This window comes from Neovison vison, chromosome 8 (genome assembly GCF_020171115.1).
Source record: "Neovison vison isolate M4711 chromosome 8, ASM_NN_V1, whole genome shotgun sequence".
Classification (NCBI taxonomy): Eukaryota; Metazoa; Chordata; class Mammalia; order Carnivora; family Mustelidae; genus Neogale; species Neogale vison.
This window is the reverse complement of record NC_058098.1, coordinates 44,557,924-44,584,340: the sequence shown is the minus strand read 5'-3', so window position 1 is coordinate 44,584,340 and position 26,417 is coordinate 44,557,924. Positions and strand designations below refer to the sequence as shown.

Genomic DNA, 26,417 nt, shown 5'->3' with positions numbered 1-26,417 from the left:
GCCTCATATCAGCTTCTACAAATTTAAAGAATTTTGCAATCTTCCAGTCTAGAACTTTGGAGATAGGACCAATCTGAATATGAAATCCTGACTTATCCCCCTATTTCATTGTTTTGTATCAAAGCCCTAACCTTTCCAAAATTACCGAAGCACACAAAGGCAGTCAAATCACTCATAAACAAACAGAAATAAAACACAACTATTAGATCAAAGCTCAAATTCTTTTGACCACAACCACTAACACCTGGAGCCCACATCCTTGGCAGAGGTGAACACTGTTATAGATTCACTCTCTCTCCTTCTCTCTCCCCAACCCACACACATACACACATGTGTTTCTTTTCTAAATAAACGTTCATTGTGTGTCATCCTACACCTTGTGTATTCCATGCTCAAGATGTCCTATCAAACTCCCTACATCAGTGTAAGAAGATTCTCTCATTTTATTTTTGCTACTCTTTGGTAATATTCCATGGTTTCAGGCTGTGTAACTGGACTGACTCCCTCTCCAGCACATCACGTCACTTGCATCCCTTCATTCTCTGGATTCCAGTTTGGCCTCTGGCCTGGAACAGCCTCCCCGACCCTCTCCTCACTCTCGAGAAAATTCAGTTCTCAGATCTGGGGGCAACGCATTTGATCTTGAATCCCAGCTGTGTCTCAGGCCCCATGTTGGGCTCTTTGCTCAGCAGGGAGCCTGCTTCTCCTTCTCCCTCTGCCTGCTGCTCCCCTTCCTGTGCTCTCTCTGTGTCAAATAAATAAAATCTTTAAAAAAAAAAAAAGAAAAAGATGTATTCATTTATTTTAGAGAGAGTGTGCTCGTGAGTGTGCAAGTAGGGGGAGGGGCAGAGAGGAGAGAATCCTCAAGCAGATTCCCTGCTGAGTGCAGAGCCTGACCAGAGGTTTCTTCCCAGGACCCTGAGATCATGACCTATGCAGACACAAGAGTCAGACGCTCAACCAACTGTGCCACCTGGGCGCCCCCCAACTTTCCTTTTTAATACAGGTTTTCCTCTGACGCCTATGTCACATATACATAGGTAAGATTACTGATAAATAGTCAAGGTAAGCTTTAGGACCCATTCACATCACTTCACAATGTCTTCTAATTTCTGCTAACAGATATACAAGGAGTTGGGAGTTAATTTACTGACCCACTATATTCAGGGTAAGCCACACAGTGACACCAAGCAGAGGAAGCCATATAACAACAGGAATGGAAACCAATACAGTTAGAAGTAATGAGATTAATTTAATGTATTAGATGATGTTATTTGGCTAAAACTCAGTCATTCCTTATAACATGAATATAGCAGAGTTTCCTCTTCTGTGAGGGAAGGACTATCATAAGAGAATAAACCAAGAATTTTCCTTAAAATTTTAAAACAAAGACTGTAACAAGAGACAAAGAAGAAAAACATATAACCATAAAAGGAACAATGAGATATAACAACTGTAAATATTTATGCATCCAACATGGGTGCATAAATACATAAAACTTAATAACAAACATAAATGAAGTAACTAATAGTAATGCAGTCACAGTAGGGGACTTTCATACCCCAGTTACATCAATGGACAGATCATCCAAACAGAAAATCAACAAAACAAACAGTGGCTTTGAATGACACATTGGACCAGATGGATTTAACAAATGTTTTCAGAACATTCAATCCTAAAACAGCAGAATACACATTCTTTTCAAGTGAACAAGGAACGTTCTCCAGAACAGATCACATATTATGCCACAAAATAAGTTTCAACAAATTCATACCATGCATCTTTTCTGACCATAATGATCTGAAACTAGAAATCAAAAGAAAAAATCTGGAGGTTAAATCATATGGTACTAAACAATGAATGGGGCAACCAAAAAAATCAAAGAAGAAATTTAAAAATACATGGAGACAAATGAAAATGAAAATAAAATAGTCCAAAATCTTTGAGAAACAGCAAAAGCTGTTCTAAGTGGGAAGTTCGTATTAATACAGGCTTACCCTAAGAAGCAAGAAAAATCTCAAATAAACAAGTCAACCTCACACCTAAAAGAGCTTGAAAGAGAAGAACAAACAAAACCCAAAAGCAGCAGGAGGAAGGACATAATAAAAATTAGAGAAGAAGATACATGAAACAAAGTATAAAAATAAAACAGGTCAATGAAACCAGAAGCTCATTCTTTGAAAAGATCAACAAAATTGATAAACTTTTAGCTACATTCATAAAAAGGGAAAGAGGGAGGGAAGGGGGAGAAAGAGAGAGAGAGAGAGGAAATACTTTAATAAATACAATTAGAAATGAAAAAGGAGAAAGAACAACCAACAGCACAGAAATGCAAAGGATTGTAAGAGAATTTTATGAAAAAATTATATGCCAACACATTGGACAACCTGGAAGAAGTCGATAAATTCCTAGAAACACACAGCCTCCCAAAAGTGAATCAGAAAGAGATAGAAAATGTGAACAGAATGATTCCCAGCAATGATATTGAATCAGTCATCAAGAAACTCCCAACTGATCAAAGTTCAGGACCAGATGGCTTCACAGGGGAAGGCTACCAAACACACAACGAAGAACTGATACTGATTCTTGTCAAACTATTCCAAAAAGGAGAAAAGGAAGGAAAACTTCCAAATTTGTTCTATAAGAGGCCAACATTACCCTGAAACCAAAACCAGATAAAAACTCCACTAAAAAAGAGAACTATAGGCCAATACTCCTGATGAACGTGGATGCAAAAATTCTCACAAAATATTAACAAACCAAATCCAACACTAAGTTAAGAAATCATTCACCACAGGGGCGCTTGGGTGGCTCAGTGGGTTAAGCCTCTGCCTTTGGCTCAGGTCATGATCTCGGGGTCCTGGGATAGAGCCCCACATTGGGCTCTCTGCTCAGCGGGGAGCCTGCTTCCCTTCCTCTCTCTCTGCCTGCCTCTGCCTACTTGTGATCTCTGTCAAATAAATAAAATATTTTTTAAAAAAAGAAGAAATCATTCACCACAAATCAAGTGGGATTTAGTCCCAGATGCAAAGATGGCTCAATATTCAGAAATCAATCAATGTGATACATTACATCAACCAGAGAAAGCATAAAAGTCATGTGATCTTTTCAAAAGATTCCGAAAAAGCATTTGACAAAGGACAACGTCCATTCATGATAAAAACCCTCAACAAGGCAGATTAGTAATATACAGAACTGTTGAGTCACTATACTGGACACCTGAAACTACTATAACACTGTATGTTAACTATAGTGGAATCAAAGTTTTAAAAAATTAAATCATAAAAAATTAAATTAGGGCGCCTGGGTGGCTCAGTGGGTTAAGCCTCTGCCTTCAGCTTGGGTCACGATCCCACGGTCCTGGGATCGAGCCCCCCATCGGGCTCTCTGCTCTGCAGGGAGCCTGCTTCCCCCTCTCTCTCTGCCTGCCTCTCTGCCTACTTGTGATCTCTGTCTGTCCAATAAATAAATAAAATCTTTTTTAAAAATTAAATTAAAAAGAACAAAGAAAAAGAATCACCCTTAAATGCAATTTGGTGTGTGGAGAGGCTTGCATGAGAGGGAGGCACCCATAAACAGACCACCTGGGGTCAGAGCAGGCTGGGGTCCCCTGTCATGCTGACTCTGGGCCATGTGCTCATAGAGTGGAATGGCAGGGGGAATGCTGACACAGTTCTAATGATCCCAGTCTCTTTTCCACTCTCCCTCCACATTTCTCAAGCTGAACTACTATGAAGCTTTCATTTCTTACCCCACTAGACTGCACCAATCTTTCATTGGGGGCAGGCATTCTCTGTGTCCTAAGCCCGCTCTGCTCCTTCCCTGGACCCTGCCACAATTCCAATTTGTAGGACCACTTGGTCCCAAGGCAAATTAAATAAATGCAAATCCAATGGCAGGCACTGAAATTACCTAACCGAACGCGTCCCGAAGGCTCCGCTCTTCAAGGGCTCTTCTTCCTGCTTACATATCTAAGAAGTTTTAAGCATGCCCCATGCTTAGGTCATACACCAAATCAACAACAGTAGAATCCCCAGGGGTTGTACCCCTGCAGCCCTATTTTTCAAAGCCCACTGGGTGATTCCAGTGTGCAGCACTGGTGAAGAACCAGAGATCTAGCAATTAATGGCTTTCAAACTCTTTTGACTTCGGTCCACAGTAAAAAATACTTTTCACATCATGACTGATACCATACACATACATTCAAAACAGAAATATTTTTTTTAAAGATTATATTTATTTACGAGAGAGAGAGAGGGAGAGAGAGAGAGAGAGCATAAGTGGGATGGGCGGAAGGAGAGGGAGAGAAAAATCTCAAGCAGACTCCAAGCTAAGCATGAAGCCTGATACAGGCTTGATCCCAGGACCCTGAGATCATGACCTGGGCCAAAACTGAGTCAGATCCTTAATCGATTGAGTCACCCACAAGCCCCAGAAACAAACATTTTATAAAACAGCACTTAGCTCTTATGTTCTGATGTTTTCTATCCCATTCACTTTTACTGAAAACAAGGCTGGGGGCACCTGGGTGGCCCAGTCAGTTATGTTTCTAACTGCTGGTTTTGGCCCAGGTCATGACCTCATGGGTTATGGGATGGAGCCCCACTATGGGCTCTGTGCTCAGAGGGTAGTCTGCTTGAGATTCTCTCCCTCTGTGCCTCCACCCACTCACATATGCACACACACACACTCTCTCTCTCTCAAATAAATAAATAAATCTTTAAAAAAAAAATAGACAAGGCTGTATGTGCCCAACTTCCTATTTCACAATCTCTGAGGGAGGTCATGACCCACAGTTCGAAAAACACTGCCTTAGATGACCCAGAATAGTTAAAGTAATTAGTAAACACTATCCTCAGAATAAACATGTATTTCAACAATTCCCAAAGAGGATGTATGAACCCCTGAGAATAAATCCATATTTATAGATGCCCATTTTGAAAATCTGTATAATCCAAATCTTTCATTTGATGAAACAGGAAAGGTCAAGCTCATAGGTACATTCCCTCTTCTATGTACATATTCCTGTGTACTCATCTATTTGAAAAATCTTTAAACAACTTCCTGGTGGACACCCAGACTAACCACTCCTCAAATTCAATGATGTTTCAATGTGTGTAGCTCGGGGGTTCTGGTCTTAATTTTCCCATTACTCATGCACCATTGTTTATCACACAATACGGAGCCTGATGCAGGTATTTCCATTAATACTGTTGACTGAGTTTTAGCATCCTGGCATACACTTCCAATTCTGATTTAGCAAAATAATGCACTAGGGAGGCTGATAAACACATCTGGCCATCGGGAGAAGGGGGTTTGCTGTGACTCTTAGTTACCATGCTTATAACACCAGACCATAGTTTCAGGTATCTAGTGCTGTCACGACACAGACAAAAAATAGAGAGAATTCAATATTGCCACCAATATTCAATTTTCACCCACGTTGCTGCAGTAGCATCCCTAAGTGCTTAAGACAAAGTGTTCTGAGCCCCTAGGGGGAAAAAACCTTCCAGGCAAAATACAATTAGCCAACTTCCAAAGGGGTTCTGACTTACAAAAAGACAAGAATTCAGCAAACCCAAACAAGTCTTAAGTATAGATATAAAACTGAGCTAACGGTGGATATATAACATATGGCATATGTTATAAAATCCTCCATACAGAAACGTCAAACACCAGTCACATAAAGATCATCTTTTTATAAGAAAAATATAACTGATCGTTAAAAAGAACAGCTGACAGATGGAGGCTTTCCATCAGAAGGGGTGAAGCAGCTATAAGGGTCTGGGAAGCTGTCCCAGCCTTGCTGTGTTGGTCTCATGGAGTGCGCACAGAGGCATTTCTTCAGCGAAGGGTGTCTGTCCTCACTTGGTCATTGAACTTTAACATGGTTGTGTTCCTAAGAGAAATGTAAATTCATTTCAAACTTACCTCGGTTGCCTAGCAAACCAGATTTTCTCCAGGGAATACTAAAGGGTTTCTCACCTTGACAACTTTAAATTATCTAGAGTTTTAATTTCATTTCTCTATGGAAGAAAAAAAGCTAAATTTATGGGGGCGTGTTTTGATCACAACTATTCACTGATGAACAAATACTGATTAAGAATCTGTAAGGTGTGACTGCACACACCTAATACTCATCGGAAGCTCTAAAGCCTTATGAAATATTTAAAAACTGAAACCCTCAAGGCAAAAGCAGATTGAAGAAAACAGGCTGCCAAACAATGTCACCTAAGCTAGTATGTGTTAAAAGGAAACATTGCTCTATAATCCCAAGGAACTGGGAAATGTGGAGTTACACAAAGTGAAACAAGGTTTCTTGTTGCTATTATTGTTGTTGTTTTTATTGTTTTGTTGTTCCAAGATTTCCAGAGCCTCTATGTGAATCTAATCTGGAAGGGTTAATTTATGTCCAAGTATCTCCCCAAATTCTTTTTTTTTTTTTTTAAAAGATTTTATTTATTTATTTGAGAGAGAGAGACAGTGAGAGAGAGCATGAGCGAGGAGAAGGTCAGAGAGCGAAGCAGACTCCCCATGGAGCTGGGAGCCCGATGTGGGACTCGATCCCGGGACTCCAGGATCACGCCCTGAGCCGAAGGCAGTCGTCCAACCAACTGAGCCACCCAGGCGTCCCTCTCCCCAAATTCTTTAACCAAAGAGCTCTTATTCCCAACTATCTCAGGATTAGACCAACTGTGAAAGATGGTGACCTGGAGCATGTTTTCTCCCTCTCTTTTCCATTTCCCTAAATTAAACATATCGGAGAAAGGCACTGCCATCTATCTTTCTGGGGGGAGGACAGAGAGAAAGAGCGCAAAGAAAATGGTGCTGCTATTACTGAAGTAAGACTCCGTAGGGCTGGGATGTCCAACACAGCAGCCACTAGCCCTGCATAGCTATTGATTGCCCACAATGTGGGGAGTCCGAATTCAGATGTGTTGTTAAATAGAAAATACACAACAGGTTTTGAAGTCTTAGTGAAAAAATGTAAAACCCACTATTAAAGAAGTTTTACATTGCACATGTTGAAACTGATATACTGGATTAAAGAAAATATATTATTAAAATTAATTTTTGGTGACTGGGTGCCTCAGTCAGTTAAGCACCTGCCTTAGGCTCAGGTCATGATCCCTGGGTCCTAGGATAGAGCCCCATAGCGGGCTTCCTGCTTAGCAGGGAGCCTGCTTCTCCCTCTCCTGCTCCCCCTGCTTGTGCTCTATGTCAAATAAATAAACAAACAAGCAAATAAATAAATAAACATTTAACTTTATCTATTAAAAAAAATTTAAGAATATAGCCACTAGAAAATTTAAAATAATATATGTGGTTCACATCATATTTCTTTTATTAAAGATTTTATTTATTTATTTGAGATAGAGAGAAAGCATGAGCAGGGGAAAGAGGCAGAGGGAGAGGGAGAAGCAGACTCCTCACTGAGGAAGGAGCCTGAATCAGGGCTCGATCCCAGGACTCCAAGATCACAACCTGAGCTGAAGGTGGGTGCTTAACCAACTGAGCCACACAGGTGCCCCATCACATTGTATTTCTATTGGACAGCATTTCCTTATAGAACAGCCCTCAAAACCTTACTGGTCACTAATACCATATGGCTATCCCCTATCCCTTGACTGGTGAGCTACACACACACACACACACACACACACACACACACGCACATGCACGCACACACACGGTGGCTGCTCAGCCTAAAACACCTTACCATCTACTGCTATCTCTTGCTACAATCCTGCCCATCCTTTAGCGCCATCTCAAACTCTAGCAGATAAATGCTACCATTGATTAAGAATTGATTACAGCCAAGGCACTGTGTTAAGTACCTTTCATGTGACTCCCTTAAGCCATCAGAGCAGCTTTGTGAAGAGGATAGCATTCAATTCTCATTTTATAGCTGCAAGAGGTGGTCATGGGCAGCACCAGCAGCTGGTCAGTGGCAAAGCCCAGAGTCGTCTTTGCTTCATCGATCACCACTGCCCCCTCTGCTGGTCCTTGCCATCATGCCCCAAGGCTGCTCTGAGTTTCTGAACACATGTGTCCCTCACTGCCAGGAACCCTCCCTGCACTTAGTTAATGGGTCTTAATTTGTATACCTTTTTCATTGCATGGATTACTGCACTGGCATATTATATATTTAAACATATTATACACTCCTCTCATGCCTTTTACAAATGTAAATCTTGTTCTTGAAATAAGAATTGGGTAAATGATGAGGATGGTCCTTACTGACAGGTAGAATCTTTTTTTTTTTTCCAATTTATTTATTTTCAGAAAAACAGTATTCATTATTTTTTCACCACACCCAGTGCTCCATGCAAGCTGTGCCCTCTATAATACCCACCACCTGGTACCCCAACCTCCCACCCCCCCGCCACTTCAAACCCCTCAGATTGTTTTTCAGAGTCCATAGTCTCTCATGGTTCATCTCCCCTTCCAATTTACCCAAAAGCACATACCCTCCCCAATGTCCATAACCCTACCCCCCTTCTCCCAACCCCCCTCCCCCCAGCAACCCACAGTTTGTTTCATGAGATTAAGAGTCACTTATGGTTTTTCTCCCTCCCTATCCCATCTTGCTTCATGGATTCTTCTCCTACCCACTTAAGCCCCCATGTTGCATCACCACTTCCTCATATCAGGGAGATCATATGATATTTGTCTTTCTCCGATTGACTTATTTCGCTAAGCATGATACGCTCTAGTTCCATCCATGTTGTCGCAAATGGCAAGATTTCGTTTCTTTTGATGGCTGCATAGTATTCCATTGTGTATATGTACCACATCTTCTTTATCCATTCATCTGTTGATGGACATCTAGGTTCTTTCCATAGTTTGGCTATTGTGGACATTGCTGCTATAAACATTCGGGTGCACGTGCCCCTTTGGATCACTACGTTTGTATCTTTAGGGTAAATACCCAGTAGTGCAATTGCTGGATCATAGGGCAGTTCTATTTTCAACATTTTGAGGAACCTCCATGCTGTTTTCCAGAGTGGTTGCACCAGCTTGCATTCCCACCAACAGTGTAGGAGGGTTCCCCTTTCTCCGCATCCTCGCCAGCATCTGTCATTTCCTGACTTGTTGATTTTAGCCATTCTGACTGGTGTGAGGTGATATCTCATTGTGGTTTTGATTTGTATTTCCCTGATGCCGAGTGATATGGAGCACTTTTTCATGTGTCTGTTGGCCATCTGGATGTCTTCTTGGCAGAAACGTCTGTTCATGTCCTCTGCCCATTTCTTGATTGGATTATTTGTTCTTTGGGTGTTGAGTTTGTTAAGTTCTTTATAGATTTTGGACACTAGTCCTTTATCTGATATGTCGTTTGCAAATATCTTCTCCCATTCACTGACAGGTAGAATCTTAAAGCAAGAGGTAGAGGAAACCTCTGGAGACATTCCCACTGCCATTCCTCTACCAACAAAAAGTAGTTTCTCTCTCTTTTTCAGCTCTTACAGTCAAGCTGACCCTGTCCTCTGCTCTGACCTTGTCCCTAAAGGGGATCCTGCCCCCGACCTACCCCAACCATAGTGACAGGGGAGGGAGGGAGGGAATTAAGATAGTAATCATGGGTAATTCCAAAACGTCCCATTTCCAGTAAGTTTAGAAGACTTCTTCCCTTACCCATTTGTTGTCTGAAAAGGGCACAATAAAAGCAGACTAAAGACCCCTAACTGTACTGATCAGTCATTCCAAATGCTGATGTTTGCATGAGAATAGTAACATTTTCCAATAAAACACCTCCTGCTGACAGTTCTAGGAATATCAACATTTGGAAAAATATTTTTTGGTAATAGAAATTACAATACCTATGAAAAACCAGGATTCAATTTGTTATATTTTTATGCCCTTCCCAAAGGCTTTTGTGTAATAGAGAAAATTTAGATTACTTCAGATCACTTCAAAATGGATGTCCCAGCTAATTTTCCTTAACCAATGATAAATCTTTTTCCCAGAAGCCAGGTTGCCATGACTATATGAAGTTTTCCTCACTTACATGTACTAATGTGAATCCAAGTGCAAGGCCTACCTCCTCTCTAGGTCAATCATTTTTCTTCTCTGGTATGACTTCTTTCAAAGGACAAGCTAGGAATTTTCTTGACCTTCAACAAACTAAACCTTAGCACTAGACCTCCAAACTAGATTCTTGACTTTTATTTAAATATATTTGATTACATTAAGTAAGATCCACAAGATTACTTTGAATAATATTCTCACAAATATGTTCGCTGTTTTGGAAAACTCTTAGCTTTAGAAATGATGAGTATTTCTAGGAACACCTATATATCCATGGTAATTTTCAACTACTTCTATCTCCATTCTGCCTATTAACAAAAGGGGCAAGTAATTCACATATTTATCCAATTTAACACACATTTGTTTGATTTTGTTCTAGGTCTAAGAGGGACACTACAGGGGCACAAACAGGTTCCTGTTTTCGGATGTAGGCATCCGAAGAGGAGGTGAAGATGGGTGTAGGTTCAACTAGGGGAGCATGAGGAAAAACATTTAGACAGAACCACCTGGCTAAAAGCAGAGGTGTCAAGGCAAAGGCATGAGAATCTGGGCTGACTCTGGGGGCCCTGAGGGTTTGGGAGGAAACAGTGATCAGGGAAAGGCCTGGACTCAGGGGAGGGCTTCTGTTGTTGCATAAGGTAAACCTACAGAAGCCCCTGAAATCTCTGTCTGAGGTGGATGCTGGAGGTGGAAGGACAACTTAGGGCAGATAATGAAGAGCTGAGCTAGGGAACTATAAACTTGAACTTGGAAAGAAAGTGCCAGACACAAGAGCTCTTATGCCAGATGCAAGGAGGAATCATCCATTACAGATACCCAGAGGATAAGGAAGTCAGAAGGGGCAGTGTGGGCAGGTGGATGATGATTATGTTTAGATAAGGAAAGTCTGAGTGGAGAAGTCCAATAGGAGTTGAAAAATGAATAGGAATAAATGCATAATCTGCATCAGGATAAACGGTCCCCTCCCCCAACCCACATATGCAAACAGAAAATGTCAGAAGTTGTATAACAGGTGCCTTATATTAGTAGCGCTAAGGATCATACTGCCTGTGTGGGGAGCAAGGAACCTAATCTGCAGGTCTTAGTAAGATACAGGAATCACTGCTGTGAGTAGGTGTACTATTGTTTCATTTTTGGATTAGGGGAGTCAGAGGTCCTGAGGAAGATCTAGATTGAGAAATCCAAAAGGCAGTTGGACCACTAACACGATCAAATGGTTAACTATATATCCAGAAAAGAGCATCCACAATGAAGGGGATGATGGTCTACAGAAGTCAGATCACCCTAATTCTGGGTGCCACACTTTGATGATAAAATTGGGGTCAGAAGGGGAGAGAAATGAAATGACCATGACTGTGGTGTGGGGAAAAAGCTTGATGGAGCTTTGAATGCTTGACCTGATGAAAAGGAAAAGCAGGAAAGCCTCCTTCCATCTTGGCAAAGAGGATTCAGACTTGACCACTAACAGGTAAGAGGTACGCCTAGGAACCAAAGGACAGATTTTAGGGGAAGGCACATTCCAGGTCAAGGTAAGGACTTCCTGTACATCATAAGGGGGATTGCCTCATCATCAAGAAACTGAAGCATAGGGGTGCCTGGGTGGCTCAGTGAGTTAAGCCTCTGCCTTCAGCTCAGGTCATGATCTCAGGGTCCTGGGATCAAGCCCCGCATCGGGCTCTCTGCTCAGTGGGGAGCCTGCTTCCCTCCTCTCTCTCTGCCTGCCTCTCTGCCTACTTGTGATCTCTCTCTCTCTGTCAAATAAAATTAAAAAAAAAAAGAAAGAAAAGAAAGAAACTGAAGCATAGACTGGACAATCACCCCAGAGGATGCCACTGAGGGGACTGAAGCATATGGTGGTGAGCTAGATAATAGATGTTCCTGTCAGTTCTACTGTTGGGTCCCCCAATAATGGGTCCGTGATTAAAGGAGCGAGACTGATACAAAGCAAAGGTCAAGCAAAGTTTTATTTTGCGCCAAGCGTCGAGAATCAAACCGACAGTCACACGGACTGGTTGGGGCCACCTCTTACAGAGAGGGCGACCCCTCTCAGCCTCACAGACTAACTTTTATAGAGGAAAGACCATGTGGTTGGGCCTGACCACACACGGGTGGCCAATGAGATTGTAACACACAGAGACAGCTCCACAGTCATGCTAGGTCCCACATGGGTGGTCCGCTGAATTACAATTCACCCCATAGTAGCTACTTGAACTAGCCTATCACCTTGGTCAGAATTGGCACCCAAAAGGCGGGGCCCACACTCGTTGGTAGTTAGGGAGACAGTATGCACGCCCCACTGATTGGATGTCTCCACCTGACCCGACTTATCCCTGCAACTGTTATCTCTACCTGATCTGACCCACCCTTGTATTTGGGCTTTGTTACCTGGGACTGGTTTCCCGGTCTTGCTTTTAAGTAAGTTCCCCCGGGGAGGAGGGGCAGGGTCAGTTTAAGTTTTACTGCATGAACAACAAAATGGCTGTTCAACCGAGGTGGGGCCGCTCTGGCTAAATAGGCCCTTACACTATGACACCATGGGAGGAGGCAGATTGGAGCAAAATACATATGGGGTAAGGGTCCCCTACAGAAAGCAGACAGGTGAGGTCACAGGTAAAATGCCCAAGACAGATTATAGCAAAAGAAAATAACAGAACTGTGGAAAGAGTTTTGTATAAAATGAGAGAAAAGAAGCTACTGGAGACAGGAATGTCATAAAAGAATAGGAAGAAAATTCAAAGACAGTCACACAACAAAAGATAAGGAAGAGGAAATATATTATTGAAGTACATACAGCTCTCATATGTGAAGGGTACAATTGTTAAGGATACAGCTTGATGATTTTTCACACCGTTCCAGAAGGTTCTCTCAAGCCTTCCATATTCAGTAGCCCCCAAACTCTGACTTGTGGCATAGAGTAGATCAGTCTGTTTTTTAACTTCATATAAATGAAACCATAGAATATGTACTCTTATGATTTCTTAAAGTCAATGTTATGTCTGGGAGGTTCATCCATGTTGTTATGTATCCGTAGTTCATTCCTTCCCATCATTATGTAGGTAATGGAAGTTTCCAGGCTTTGGCTATTATAAATAAATAAATACATGTGGACACAAGCACGCATTTCTGAGAGTTCACAGTATACTCTCTCTGCCATATGGCAGATATATAGTCAGCTTTAGTCACTACAGCCAAACGCTCTTTCAGAAATCTTGTACCAACCTATATTCTCTCCTGCAATGTAAGAGAGTTAAAATTCTCTACATTGTCATTAACACTTGGTATGTTGTCAGTCATTTTAATTTCAGCCATCTTGGTGGGTGTGTCATGATCTACTATTGTGCTATTTTGACTTCTCTGGTGAGAACAGCATTTGTTTGAGATGAGACCCTCTCTGGCTGAACATTATTTTTTCATGTGTTTAGTAGACATTCTGATACCCTCCTTTAGAAAGTGTCTGCTCAAGTCTCTTGTCTATTTTTTTTTAAGATTTTATTTATTTATTTGATAGAGACTGAGAGAGAGAAAGCGCATGCACAAGCAAGGGAATAGCAGACAGAGCGAGAGGGAGAAGCAGACTCCCCGCTGAGCAGGTAGCCCAATGTAGAGCCCTATCCCAGGACCCTGGGATCACGCTCTGAGCCTAAAGCAGCAGCTTAACCAACTGAGCCACCCAGGCACACTTCTTGTCCATTCTTAAAGTGAGTTGTCTAATACATATACACATACTTCTGGACTGGAGTCCTTGATTGGATGCACGTATTGCAAATATCTCCCCCCCCACAAAAAAAGTACCTTTTCAAAGTTTGTGGCTTGCATTTTTTACTCTTTTAAGGACATTTTGAATGAACAAAAGTAATTTTAATGAAGTCAAATTTTTCCATCTTTTTCTTTTATTATCAGTTCTGTTTTTTAAAAGTTTTGCCTTCTCAAAGGTCACCAAGATATTCTCTTGTGTTTTTTTCTAGGATGTTGATAGTTTTAAGTTTATAATCCATCCTGAAATAATTTTTGTGTATGGCATGGAGATCAAGCTTAATTTTTTTCCTTACAAGCCTACAAGTGACCTCACATCAACTATGGAAAAGACTCTCCTCTCCCTCACTTAATTGTAGGGTAATGTTTCTTGTAAGTCAAGTGACTACATATCTGTAGGTTTGTCTCTGGACTCTCATTTCTGTTCCATTGATTTATCTGTCCCTGTTTCAATGCTACAATTTCAATTACCTAGGGTTAGAGCAAGTCTTAAAACTGGTAATATGAAACCTCCAGATTTGTTGCTATTCTTAAATATTTCCTTGTGTATTATAATTACTTTTCATTTCCATTTAAATTTTGTAATCAACTTTTCAACTTTTATAGGAAAAACCCCTACTGGAACACTAATTAAAATTTCAAAGAATCTATATGTCATTTAAGGGAGAATTGACATCTTTAAAATATTGAGTATTCCAAATTCATGAACACGGTATATGCTTTTATTTTTTTAAGATCTTAATTTTAATTTTTCCCAATGTTTTGTACTTTTTGGTGCAGCATTCATGCACATCTGCTATTAAATTTTTTTCCTAGATATTTTTCATGGTACTTTTTACACAGCAAACCATATGTTTTGTTAACTTTTCTAACTGTTGCTAGTATATTAATCTCTGAATGACACTTCTAATTATTCTTTTCTAATTTTAATAACTTCCATTTCTTCTTCCTTGTCTTAGTGCTCATATAAAATGGATGGTTAAGGTGATTGACTTTCTTTTTTTAATGATTTATTTATTTATTTGAGAGAGAGAGAGAGAGAGAGCAAGAGAGAGTGTGGGGGAAAGGATAGAGGGAGAAGGAGAGGGAAACCTTAGCAGGTTCAGCGCTGAGCATGGAGCCCCACACAGGACTCAAACCCATGATCCCAAGATCACCACCTGAGCTGAAACCAAGAGTCAGATGCTCAACTGACCGTGCCACCCAGGCCCTCCAAGGTGGTTGCCTTTTAATCCTAGTCTACCACACAGGCAGTACTGTGGCTGCCACTAAACACACATTTGAGTCAAACATTAATCTCTGGATGGTTCTTAGTTCCCATGTTTTATTCTCCTCTTCACTAGATCTAGGTCTGTGGATCTGAAGTTAAAATCCTGAGAGCACTGAATACTAACTATATGCCTGACATTGTATTAGCCATTCCCAGGTACTATTTCACTCGATCCTTGTGACAACCTTTGTAGCAACAGATGAGGTAACAGGGACACAGCAAAATGGGCTATTTACCCAATGGCCACACCACCATTATGCAAGGGAGCCAGCATCCAAACCAGACTGACTCCGTAACACAGCCACTATACCATTAGGAATCAAATCTTCCTGCCCCAGCCCTCTGTTTGAGGTCACTTCTCTTTACTATTGCCTAAGCCACTGGACAGGTATGCTCACCATGTGGCCAACAGGAAACCTACTGAACTTGGGCCTCATCAGAAAACCTTGAAAATGGCCGCCATGTTCTTAATTCCTGCATTCTTAAGGTTTTATCCCCTTCCAGAACAAAGTAAACAATTCCCTCCAGCATTCTGTCCTATCACTTACTTCTACCAAAAGCAACAGGGAAAGCTCTGCAACTACAAAGATAATTACCTGAAAAAAGAGCTCGATTGTTTCTCAATGGATAGGTTAGTTTTTTTTTTTTTTTTAAGATTTTATTTATTTGACAGAGAGAGAGAAATCACAAGTAGGCAGAGAGGCAGGCAGAGAGAGAGAGAGGAGGAAGCAGGCTCCCGGCGAAGCAGAGAGCCCGACGTGGGGCTCGATCCCAGGACCCCGGGATCATGACCTGAGCCGAAGGCAGAGGCTTTAACCCACTGAGCCACCCAGGCGCCCCTGGATAGGTTAGTTTATATGCAAAATCTAAAGAGGTGTTCTAGTCTATGTTCTAGTCTATCAACTGTCTCTAAAAATTATCCAAAACAAAGCCACTCAACGAATATTAGGCATAGAAAGAGTCCTTATTCCTTGAGGCTTCGTTCATAATCATTAGCTCTTACAACATAATAAATCACCACAAGACTTACTGACTTAAAACACCAACATTTTATTACCTTTATGGTTTCTGAGCATCTGGAAGTCAGGCAGGTTTTGGCTGGGCAGTTCTGGCCCAAAGTTCTGAATGTGGTTGCAGCCAGATGTTAGTTGGAACTAGAACAAAGGGCCGTGGGGTGGGGCGGGGGGTGTGAGGCACAGCTGGCACAGCCTGAGACTGGCCTAGAGTCTCTTCCCAGGGGCTAGTTTGGGCTTCCTCACAGCATGGTGGCTGTGGACAGGTATAACTACTTAAATGGCAGCTCAGGGCTCCAGCAAGCATGTTCCAGAAAGCAAAGTGGAACCTGCTTGATCTCTTCCAAATTATCCTTAGAAGTGATGCAGTATTATTCCTGCCACATTCTACTGTTACAAGTGAGACACAAATGTATCCAGATACACAGGAAAGGGATCAGATTTCCCTCTTGATGGGGAGCTGGCTAAGAGAACATGTGCGTTGGGCAATGATGTAGCCATCTCTGGAAAAATACAATGTGTCCCACAGTCTTAAGTTAGCCATGTACTGCAAATGTCACGTATGACGGAACCCATGCCACTCTCATTTTTCAGATATGTAAACCAAGAGAAAGCATTTCTAATCTGGTTCTGGTTACAAAGAGGAGGGGAAGAAACCATCACCATCTGTTCAAACATGCAACTTTAAAGATAAACATAGTATACAGAAATTACTTTGTGAACTGTAAAATATGGCATATTTATTGTGATCATTCATTGCAATTTAGAAACATCTATGAAAAGTCTGTTATCTCTGAAAATCTGACATTTTATCAAGACAGATGATGCTGTCCTTCAAAGGTTTCATCTATTTAATAAATACCACTTAAATCCAACCACCCTTGGAAAATATTTGGGTATTTCCTAGAGTGGCATTTAATGGAGAACTTGGAAAGTTAAAACTATCAAGATTGGCCTGATAAAATGTTTCCCATTGGAAGAGAGTAGTTATGGGCAAGGAATACTTGCTTTGTCCTGGAGCTCAGGAAAGAAAGAACCATGGATGATGGACAGGGGCAACTCACAAAGGTCAGTCTGCTGTCCAGTTAGTATCTGCAAACCGAAATTCATCTCCTCTCTCAAGTTCAGCCAACTCTCATTTCATATCTTCCAAGGTTTTGTCCATTTTAATTCTGATTTTTAAAATTTTTGATTCGGAATATATATACATACACACACACACAAAATATATATATACATATAATATGTATGTATACACACACATATATACACATACACACATATATATGGATATATATGTGGAAAAATACATATGAATATATATGTGAAATGTGAAAATGCTTGTCTCAGGATAATTAATGCTAAACACTGTACCGTTTTCTTCTATTTTGGGGTGGGGGTGTGTGTGTGTGTTTATGCTTGCATGCTTTTAGACAGAGTGATAATTCATCCTCTGAAATATTTTGATTATCAAACTGTTTTTGTCTGACTGCAGCTTTGCTTGCATGTTGTCTTCTGTCTTCTCCTCCTCCGACAATACTTCCTTTCTGGACCAGCAATGAGTTCATGGAGACAGAAACAGGGCTTTGGGTGGTTACCTAAGTTTGTTGGTTCAAACCCGCCCTCTGCTGTTGACGTGGTAAAGTGCAGTTTCCTTAGGAAACAGCATGGGTTTGCGGGGGGAGGGTCTCTTCTGATTTTGATTCCTTTTTATCTCTGGGGGGCTCTTAATTTTATCCATTTCACTCTCTCTCCACATCGTCCAGTCTCCAAGCAGTAAGTGCCCTTCCAAGTTTCCCGCTTCTTTCTTGAAGCCTCCTCATTCCCAGGACTATCCCTATGGGTCCCACCAGCATTTAAGTATTTACACTCGGCATGGGACCTGACTTTTTTTTTTTTTTTCCCAATTTATTTATTTTCAGAAAAACAGTATTCATTATTTTTTCACCACACCCAGTGCTCCATGCAAGCTGTGCCCTCTATAATACCCACCACCTGGTACCCCAACCTCCCACCCCCCTGCCACTTCAAACCCCTCAGACTGTTTTTCAGAGTCCATAGTCTCTCATGGTTCACCTCCCCTTCCAATTTACCCAAATTCCCTACTCCTCTCTAACGCCCCTTGTCCTCCATGCTATTGGTTATGCTCCACAGATGAGTGAAACCATATGATAATTGACTCTCTCTGCTTGACTGATTTCACTCAGCATAATCTCTTCCAGTCCTGTCCATGTTGTTACAAAAGTTGGATATTCGTCCTTTCTGATGGAGGCATAATACTCCATAGTGTATATGGGCCACATCTTCCTTATCCATTCATCCGTTGAAGGGCATCTTGGTTCTTTCCATAGTTTGGCGACTGTGGCCATTGCTGCTATAAATATTGGGGTACAGATGGCCCTTTTTTTCACGACATCTGTATCTTTGGGGTAAATACCCAGGAGTGCAATTGCAGTGTCGTAGGGAAGCTCTATTTTTAATTTCTTGAGGAATCTCCACACTGTTCTCCAAAGAGGCTGCACCAACTTGCATTCCCACCAACAGTGTAAGAGGGTTCCCCTTTCTCCACATCCTCTCCAACACATGTTGTTTCCTGTTTTGTTAATTTTGGCCATTCTAACTGGTGTAAGGTGATATCTCAATGTGGTTTTAATTTGAATCTCCCTGAGGGCTAATGATGATGAGCATTTTTTCATGTGTCTGATAGCCATTTGGGACCTGACTTTCTAGAGGTGATGTTGGATGGGCTGCATCACCCCAGGCTCCTCAGTTTCTGTCCTCTTCTTTACTTGTCTTCACTGTCTATCCAGTGCTCCCGACGGGGGGCAGGGCGCCAGAGGTGTCTGGCTGGACTTGGGTGTTTTTCTCCCTCTGTAACAGGTAACTTGAAGTTTGTAAGATGATGCCTCCTAGTAATACTAGAGGCATGTGTAAAAGATGCTTTTATTTGCTCTGTTTGTTGATTTGAGGGATTTGGGGGAGAAGGTATACAAAAATTTGGATTTAGGCAATCACCATTATGCTACTACAACTTAGAGTTCTATATGTTTAAATAATAATGTCATTCACTGCATTAAATATACACCCATTTAAAAAAAATATATATATATATACACCCATTTTACCCGGACCTATGTACTCTCCACAACGCAGGGATGTCTCAGCATAGCTGTACATTTTTTTTTAAAGATTTTATTTATTTATTTGACAGAGCGAGATCACAAGCAGGCAGAGAGGCAGGCAGAGAGAGAGGAGGAAGCAGGCTCCCTGCTGAGCAGAGAGCCCAATGCGGGCCTCGATCCCAGGACCCTGAGATCATGACCTGAGCCGAAGGCAGCGGCTTAACCCACTGAGCCACCCAGGCGCCCTAGCTGTACATTTTTTAAACAAGGAACTCTGTAATAACTAACAAGCACACACAAGAAACCAATTGCTTAAAATACTTTCTGATGCCCTAACGTACACCAAAGCTAACTCTTACTCTTACATATCAACAGCCATCACCAAAACAGACAAACTTTCTCCAACTCTATCAGCAAAGGGTTGCGCCCTTGACAGCATCTGCCACCCAGAATGAAATTGTAGGTAGAAGTCACTGGAGAAGCCGAACTTGTGCTTCAGGTTGCCCTGAGATTTTCAAGTTTGAAACAGAGGTAATTCTCTGGGCTCTAGCAAAGCCCTCCTGGTTCCAGGTGCCAGCTTTACTCAGATATGTATGGCTTTTCCCTCCAGGTGCCCATGGTAGAGGGTAGACGCTGCCTGAGCCAGGAGCACAGCAAGTCTCAAGAGCTGGGCATTATTCCCTCCACACCCCAACAGCCCTCATCCATGACTTCTGAGAGATAGAAAAACCCAGCCCCCTTGCCTCCCACCTAATGGGCAGGATAACTGAGTCAGAGTTCATGTTCTGGCAATGGTAAACTCTTATCCACAGGGCTGATTTGATTGATAATACACCGTGGACTGGCTGCCTCCCCAACAATGCACCTCCTACTCCCCTACCAGTGCTTCCCAGGGCCACCCCCCAAATGAAGTACTTACATTCAAATCGTTGCTCAAAGCCTGCTTCCGGGGGAAGCCAGACTGAGAGGGCCTCTGAGCTTGGCTCCTCTTCTCCAGCCTCTCAGAGCCTCCACATAGACAGTTCAGAGCCAGGAAGACAGCCCCAAACCCGGTCACAGATGCAAACAGGGTGAAAAGGAGAGGAGACTTGGAAGTAAGGATCCAGGGATGCGCAGAAGAAGGTCCTAATGGGAGTGTGCAGGGCACAGCCTGGAGTACTCTCTGTCCCCAGGGCCACCGCTATGGCCATGGGCTGATTTAAAGGGACAGTGGTCAGACAGCCACTCTACATTCCACAGCCAAGGCCTGTGTACATAGTAGCTTTTCTGTAAATACTTGTGGAAAGAATGAACGAGGAGGAATTCGGGTTAAGAAAACCACATTAATGTAAACCTTGTGAAACATGGAAGGTTTAAGTTATTGTTTTATGATGGGATGGAGAAGTAAGGCAGGATGACCTGAATTCTACAGAATTCCCCTCCACTGCCACCATGGGGGTTCTAGAAAACCGAACACAGACCACCGGTACCCTCTTTGCTGTGAGCTCTTGGTGAGGTCACATACTGAAGAAGTAGTCATATGTGGAGAAGTGGAAATGACCAAAGGCTATCTAATCATTCCCTCATGCGGTCACAAAGCTAGCCGACACTCAGGTTCCCCTCCTGTTACAGCCGGGAGCTGCCATCCCAGCTTACGAAATACTTGACAATGACCACGAAATAAATACACCCATGCGCCAGACGGGGCCCATCTTCATGATTAAGACAAGGACAGCCAGCCAGGGTCATGTTTTAGAAGAAGCCATGCAAAGCACATGCCTAATGGAAACCAGGGAAGCATTTAGAATGCAGGAGAAAAAGATGAATATTTATAAGAAGGATCACTGCTTTTTTGAATTCTTGGAGACAGCCGGGAATCAAATCAACTGCTATATTTAAACTTCATTATTTTACAATAATCACCATTCTAAAATATACATTTCATGCCTAACATTGGATTAGGTAGGTGGGCCCATGATGAAGGACAGGCAAGTGCCATCTGGACCCTTCCCTCAAGATGTTTAGTGGGAAAGACAAGCCAGTCTAGTGTGATCAATCCATAGGATATTTTATGAATAATTCTTTTTTTAAAGATTTATTTACTTATTTATTTGACAGAGAGAAACAATGAGAGAGGGAACACAAGCAGGGGGAGTGGGAGAGGGAGAAGCAGGATCCCCGCCATGTGGGGAGCCTGATACAGGGCTCGATCCCAGGACCCTGGGATCATGACCTGAGCCGAACGCTTAACAACTGGGCCACCCAAGTGCCCCTGAATAATTCTCCTATAAATTTGTATCTACTTTATCTCACGTGGGCCTGTGGGTTCTGGTCACATGCAGGGCCCAGATAAAGAATGGCTAACCATTTAGGCATTAAAACCTCAAAGAATTAAACAGGTTTTTTCTAAGGGCTTTATTTAAAATGCGTTCTGCCACCCTACCTTAGAAACCAACCTATCAGGAGAAATGGAACCTTTGTTTGACAAGCTGGGTCATCAATAACCTGCATTAGTGTGTTTTAGCTCTAAGTAGCATCGTGACTGCAAGCATAGGGTTAAGGGAGATTGGCTGCAGGTGAGTACCAGGAAATACTTTTCCTGGGGAAAAAGGGAAACCGCACATCCTCTTCTTCTGTAGTCTCCTGACCCTCCTGAAATCACGGTGAGGGGTATGCGGACGGATGTAAGATGTCCAGAGTGCTACAGAATGGCTGTTCTTTAAACAGATCCCCAAAGTCAGGTCATCCCTTTCCCCAGAAACCAATCTCCAGAAAGTCACCTAATCAAAATCACCATCAGTGTGGTCTCTCTTGGCAATAATACAATAAGCAAGTTCTAGAACAGGGCAGCTCCTGTGGGAGAGGGGCTCCCCCTGTGCCTTTTATTCCTGAGGTTCTTGCATTTGGGGAGAGCCTATGTGGCTGGGTTCTGTTCGGCAAACTAGACCCCTCTCCCCTTTTGCTATAATCCTTGAAACTGTGTCTTCCAGATGACAGTCTACAAGGTGGGGACGGGCTAAAGAAGTGCCACCCCCCTCCCCACACACACTGGCTAGACATTCACTTTTGGGTTAAGCTCCTGAAAGTGGGAGGTTTACTGGCTCGGTCTCTCCTAACCAATGCAACCATCTGACCAAGAGGCAGCCATCTTCCATCTCCCTAGCAGGAGGAGACCCAAAGTCAACCGAACGAAGGCCCTGCCTCCCCGTTCAGGACCTCTAGTATCATCCTTACAGCATGGGCCGAGCATGAGAACCGTTCCTCCAAGTGAGGTCCTACACATGCATGACTCTTTGTATACTCTCCTTCGTGGCAGGGGCTGTTCTTATCCCCACTTCACCTAGGAAGAAACTGCGGCTCAGAGAGGTTCACTGATTTGCCTAGACAACCACCATTAGTAAGTGGAGACAACCACCACTAGAACGTAGACTTAAGCTCCCACACCCTACCACCTCTCCCACGGCCTTTGGGTTCAGCACCACCTCCTGGAGTGCTGCATGCCTCACCACCAGTGCACCAATTCATGGTGGCCTCGCGGTGACAGCCCTCACTCACACTGGGTCGTCTGTGCCGTAAGAGAGAGTACATGCAGAGTTCGGAGCGGGAGCCAGGCAGGGCACGTGATGTCCCAGCAGGGGTGAAGCACCAGCACCCCCGACAGTGACTCCTCAGGAAGGCACTACTTCAAAACCACAAATGTGTGACCTTGATGTCAAGTGCTCTCAGTCCACAGCCCTAGGCTGTCCTGTGTTAATGCTCTTCTTTTAACAGAATTCTAGGCAAATGCAGCTTTCCAGCCATCCAGCGCTAGCCTGGTGGATGACATTTCTCAAGAAAACATCACTCCCATGAACAAGGCATGGTCTCAGTTACATGACCTTTGGGTCCTAGGATTCAACCCGTGAGCTGCGGGGTTTCTTATCTTCTGAGTTGTTCAAACAGTACACGAGTGGGGGTGGCCTTCGTAATCAGGAATAAAAGGTATTTCCAGTACTGGTAGTATTACTAGCGCAGAAGCCATAACACTGCCTCTTGGGACAAACTCTCCGACTTCTGGAATTGAGCTGGTTTTGCTGTGCTTCCGCACACTTCAGAGGGGGGTGTGTTCCTTCCCTAGGGGCACAAAATATGCTGGTCCCAATAAAAACCCAGATCGGTTGCATTAACTTGAGTTCAGTCAGCGATGGCTGTGGTAGGGTTTTGGGGGATTTTTTTTTTTTTTAAGATTTATTTATTCATTTGTGGGGAGCCTGGGTGGCTCAGTTGGTTAAGCAACAGTCTTTGGCTCAGGTCATGGGATCAAGCCCAGAGTCCGGCTCCCTACTCCTCGGGAGGGCCTGCTTCTCCCTCTCCCACTTCCCCTGCCTCTATTCCTTCTCTCACTGTCTCTCTCTATCAAGTAAATAAAATCTTTTTTTTTTTTTAAAGGGGAGGGATTTTTTTTTTTAAGATTTTTATTTATTTATCGGGGGGGAGGGGAGAGAGCGAGCACAGGCAGACAGAATGGCAGGCAGAGGCAGAGGGAGAAGCAGGCTCCCTGCCAAGCAAGGAGCCCGATGTGGGACTCGATCCCAGGACGCTGGGATCATGACCTGAGCCGAAGCCAGCTGCTTAACCAACTGAGCCACCCAGGCGTCCCAGGGATTTTTTTATTTAGAAAGAGAGAGAGCATCAGTGGGGGGAGGGGCAGAGAAAGAGAGAGAGAGAGAGAGGACAAGCAGACTCTCCACTGAGCACAGAGCCTGTTGCAGGGCTCAATCTCAGGACCCTGAAATCACAACCTGAGCCTAAACCAGAGTCAGACGCTGAACCAACTGAACCACCCAGGTGCCCCCCAGCTGTGATACTTTTGAGAGGTGGGCTGCTCACCTGCCCAGATTTTATTTTAGAAAATCTTTAAATGTTTGGTTATGTAAAAATATGCATATTTCTAATGCTTGGGTCTGAGGACTCTTCTCTGAGCCTCCCTGTTGGGCTACAGTTTGACAAGGGCAGCCACAATAAATGGTTTTCAACTTAAGAGACAACAGGGGTCCTGGAATGCAGAATTACATTTCTTATGCAAATCCCTGCATCCCTGTCTTTTAATCCTGGGATCCTGAGCAAGTTAATTACACCAGTCTGAGTTTCAGCTCTACTGATGCATGAACTGTGGGACAGGCAGTGCTTAGACACAAATCTGAAAAACAACCTGGAAGCTTCCTTGAACATGACTCCCTAATTAACATCTGATCTTGCTGTTCTCTTGTTTCGAATCTATCCCAATCCTTCACAATATAAGAAGAGCCCTTAGCTGTGTGACCCCTAACACTCGGGTGTGCGGTAACACTCAGTTACCAAGATTAACTACTATTACTATTATTATTATTGTCATTGTTGCTGTTATTTCTGTCTGGGCTTGGAGTGCCTGACACACGGGAGCTCCCATTTGCTGAGGACTGGCTGGATCTCAATGGGAATTAAACCAGAAATCAGACCCTCTCCCATCCTCACTGCAGGGCCCTCCTGGGCATGACGCTGCTTCTCCAGACCCAGAAATGCAAAGAATATTACCAGCTCTCCTTTTTTTTTTTTTTTTTTAAGATTTTATTTATTTATCTGACAGACAGAGATCACAAGTAGACAGAGAGGCAGGCAGAGAGAGGAAGGGAAGCAGGTTCCCCGCTGAGCAGAGAGCCTGATGTGGGATCGATCCCAGGACCCTGGGATCATGACCTGAGCCAAAGGCAGAGGCTTTAACCCACTGAGCCACCCAGGCGCCCCAACCAGCTCTCCTTTTACAGCTCTGCAGTAATCTAAGTGGGTGGATCCTCTAAAATAGTCCCATTAGCGCCCTCACTAGATCAATTGTGGGACCTGATTTTCTCCTTTTAGTCACTTAAAATTTTCTTTCATCTGTTCCTACCTTCTGACTTTTGTAATTTTCCCTAATCCAAGATCTGGATTTTCCACTGCTGGTCTTCGGCTGTGAAGAAGGAGAAGGGAAACCCCAGGAGTCAGAAAAGTCAGGAGGCCTGGGACACACTCGCAGATGCTAGCAGGAAATGCCTGTGGCTTCTCTGGGCCTCAGTTTCCCTTGCACCCTCAGGGGTCCTCCGAGGTCCCAGCTTTCTGAATAGACGTCTTTACTCCAAACGTACACAGCACACATATTCCACTGCTTGGTGCGTTCTAAGCACTGGCTGCCAGATGTGCGTATTTCCTGGGGCTCAGGTTCTCCCTGCCCAGCATCTGCAGGGAGCAAAAGCATCAGGGATGTGGCTTTGGGCTATGCTGGGGACGAGTCATGGAAAGTCCCAGTGACACTTTGCAATCTGCTACTCCTGGTTGCAAATCCTGGCTCAGGCACCACTTACTATCTTTGTGACTTGGGACAAGTTCACTTACCTTCTCAGAGCCTTTGTTTACCTATCTATAAAATGGAGTTCATGGCACTTAGTTCACAAACTATGTAGTAGATCCAAATGAAATAAAATAGATAAAGTTCCCAACATAGTGGGAACTACAGTTTTCATCACAGCACTTTTTATTTTCATCAGAAAATCTCCATTCCATTTAGTTAGACATTTTTTAAACATCATGTATCACTCTTGGGCATAAAAAGAAATACATCGGGGCACCTGGGTGGCTAAGTGGGTTAAGCCTCTGCCTTTGGCTCAGGTCATGATCTCAGGGTCCTGGGATCAAGCCCCGCATCGTGCTCTCAGCTCGGCGGGGAGCCTGTTTCCCCTTCTCTCTCTGCCTGCCTCTCTGCCTACTTGTGATCTCTGTCAAATAAACAAAATCTTAAAAAAAAAAAAAAGAAGAAGAAGAAAAAGAAAAGAAATACATCAACAAAAACACATAGAAAGAAACTGATAAGCCAAATTAATTGCATGAGGTCTTGAAAACTTCCTCACATTCAGAGTCCAGCTCTTCTGGATCATTCTTTTACAGAGTGGTTTATGGCCAGAGTTTACTCATCTAACATGCTCTGTGACATCAAGAGCAAAAGAGCATAAATGATGATCAGTCTTTTGTTTTTTTTAACTTAAATTTTTACTTGTTTAATTTGAAAAAATTAGAAATTCATTAGTTTGAAAGCAGCGCAGCTCATACATTGGGGGCAACAAAAGAAAATAATCCCAATGTCTAACAATAACTCGGTTATAAAAGTATAATTTACATTACATTATCTCAGAAAAATAAATAAAAACACAAAATGTCTTTCCTTCTAGATCGGACTGTTTTCTCCTCTGAAAGAAAATA

At 42.8% G+C, this 26,417-nt stretch overlaps 1 protein-coding gene across 2 annotated transcripts in view; it reads right to left on the bottom strand.

The window, feature by feature from the left end:
- RIN2 (Ras and Rab interactor 2) overlaps positions 1–26,417 on the bottom strand; it is a 231,250-nt gene that overhangs the window by 178,277 nt on the left and 26,556 nt on the right. The window lies entirely within an intron of this gene.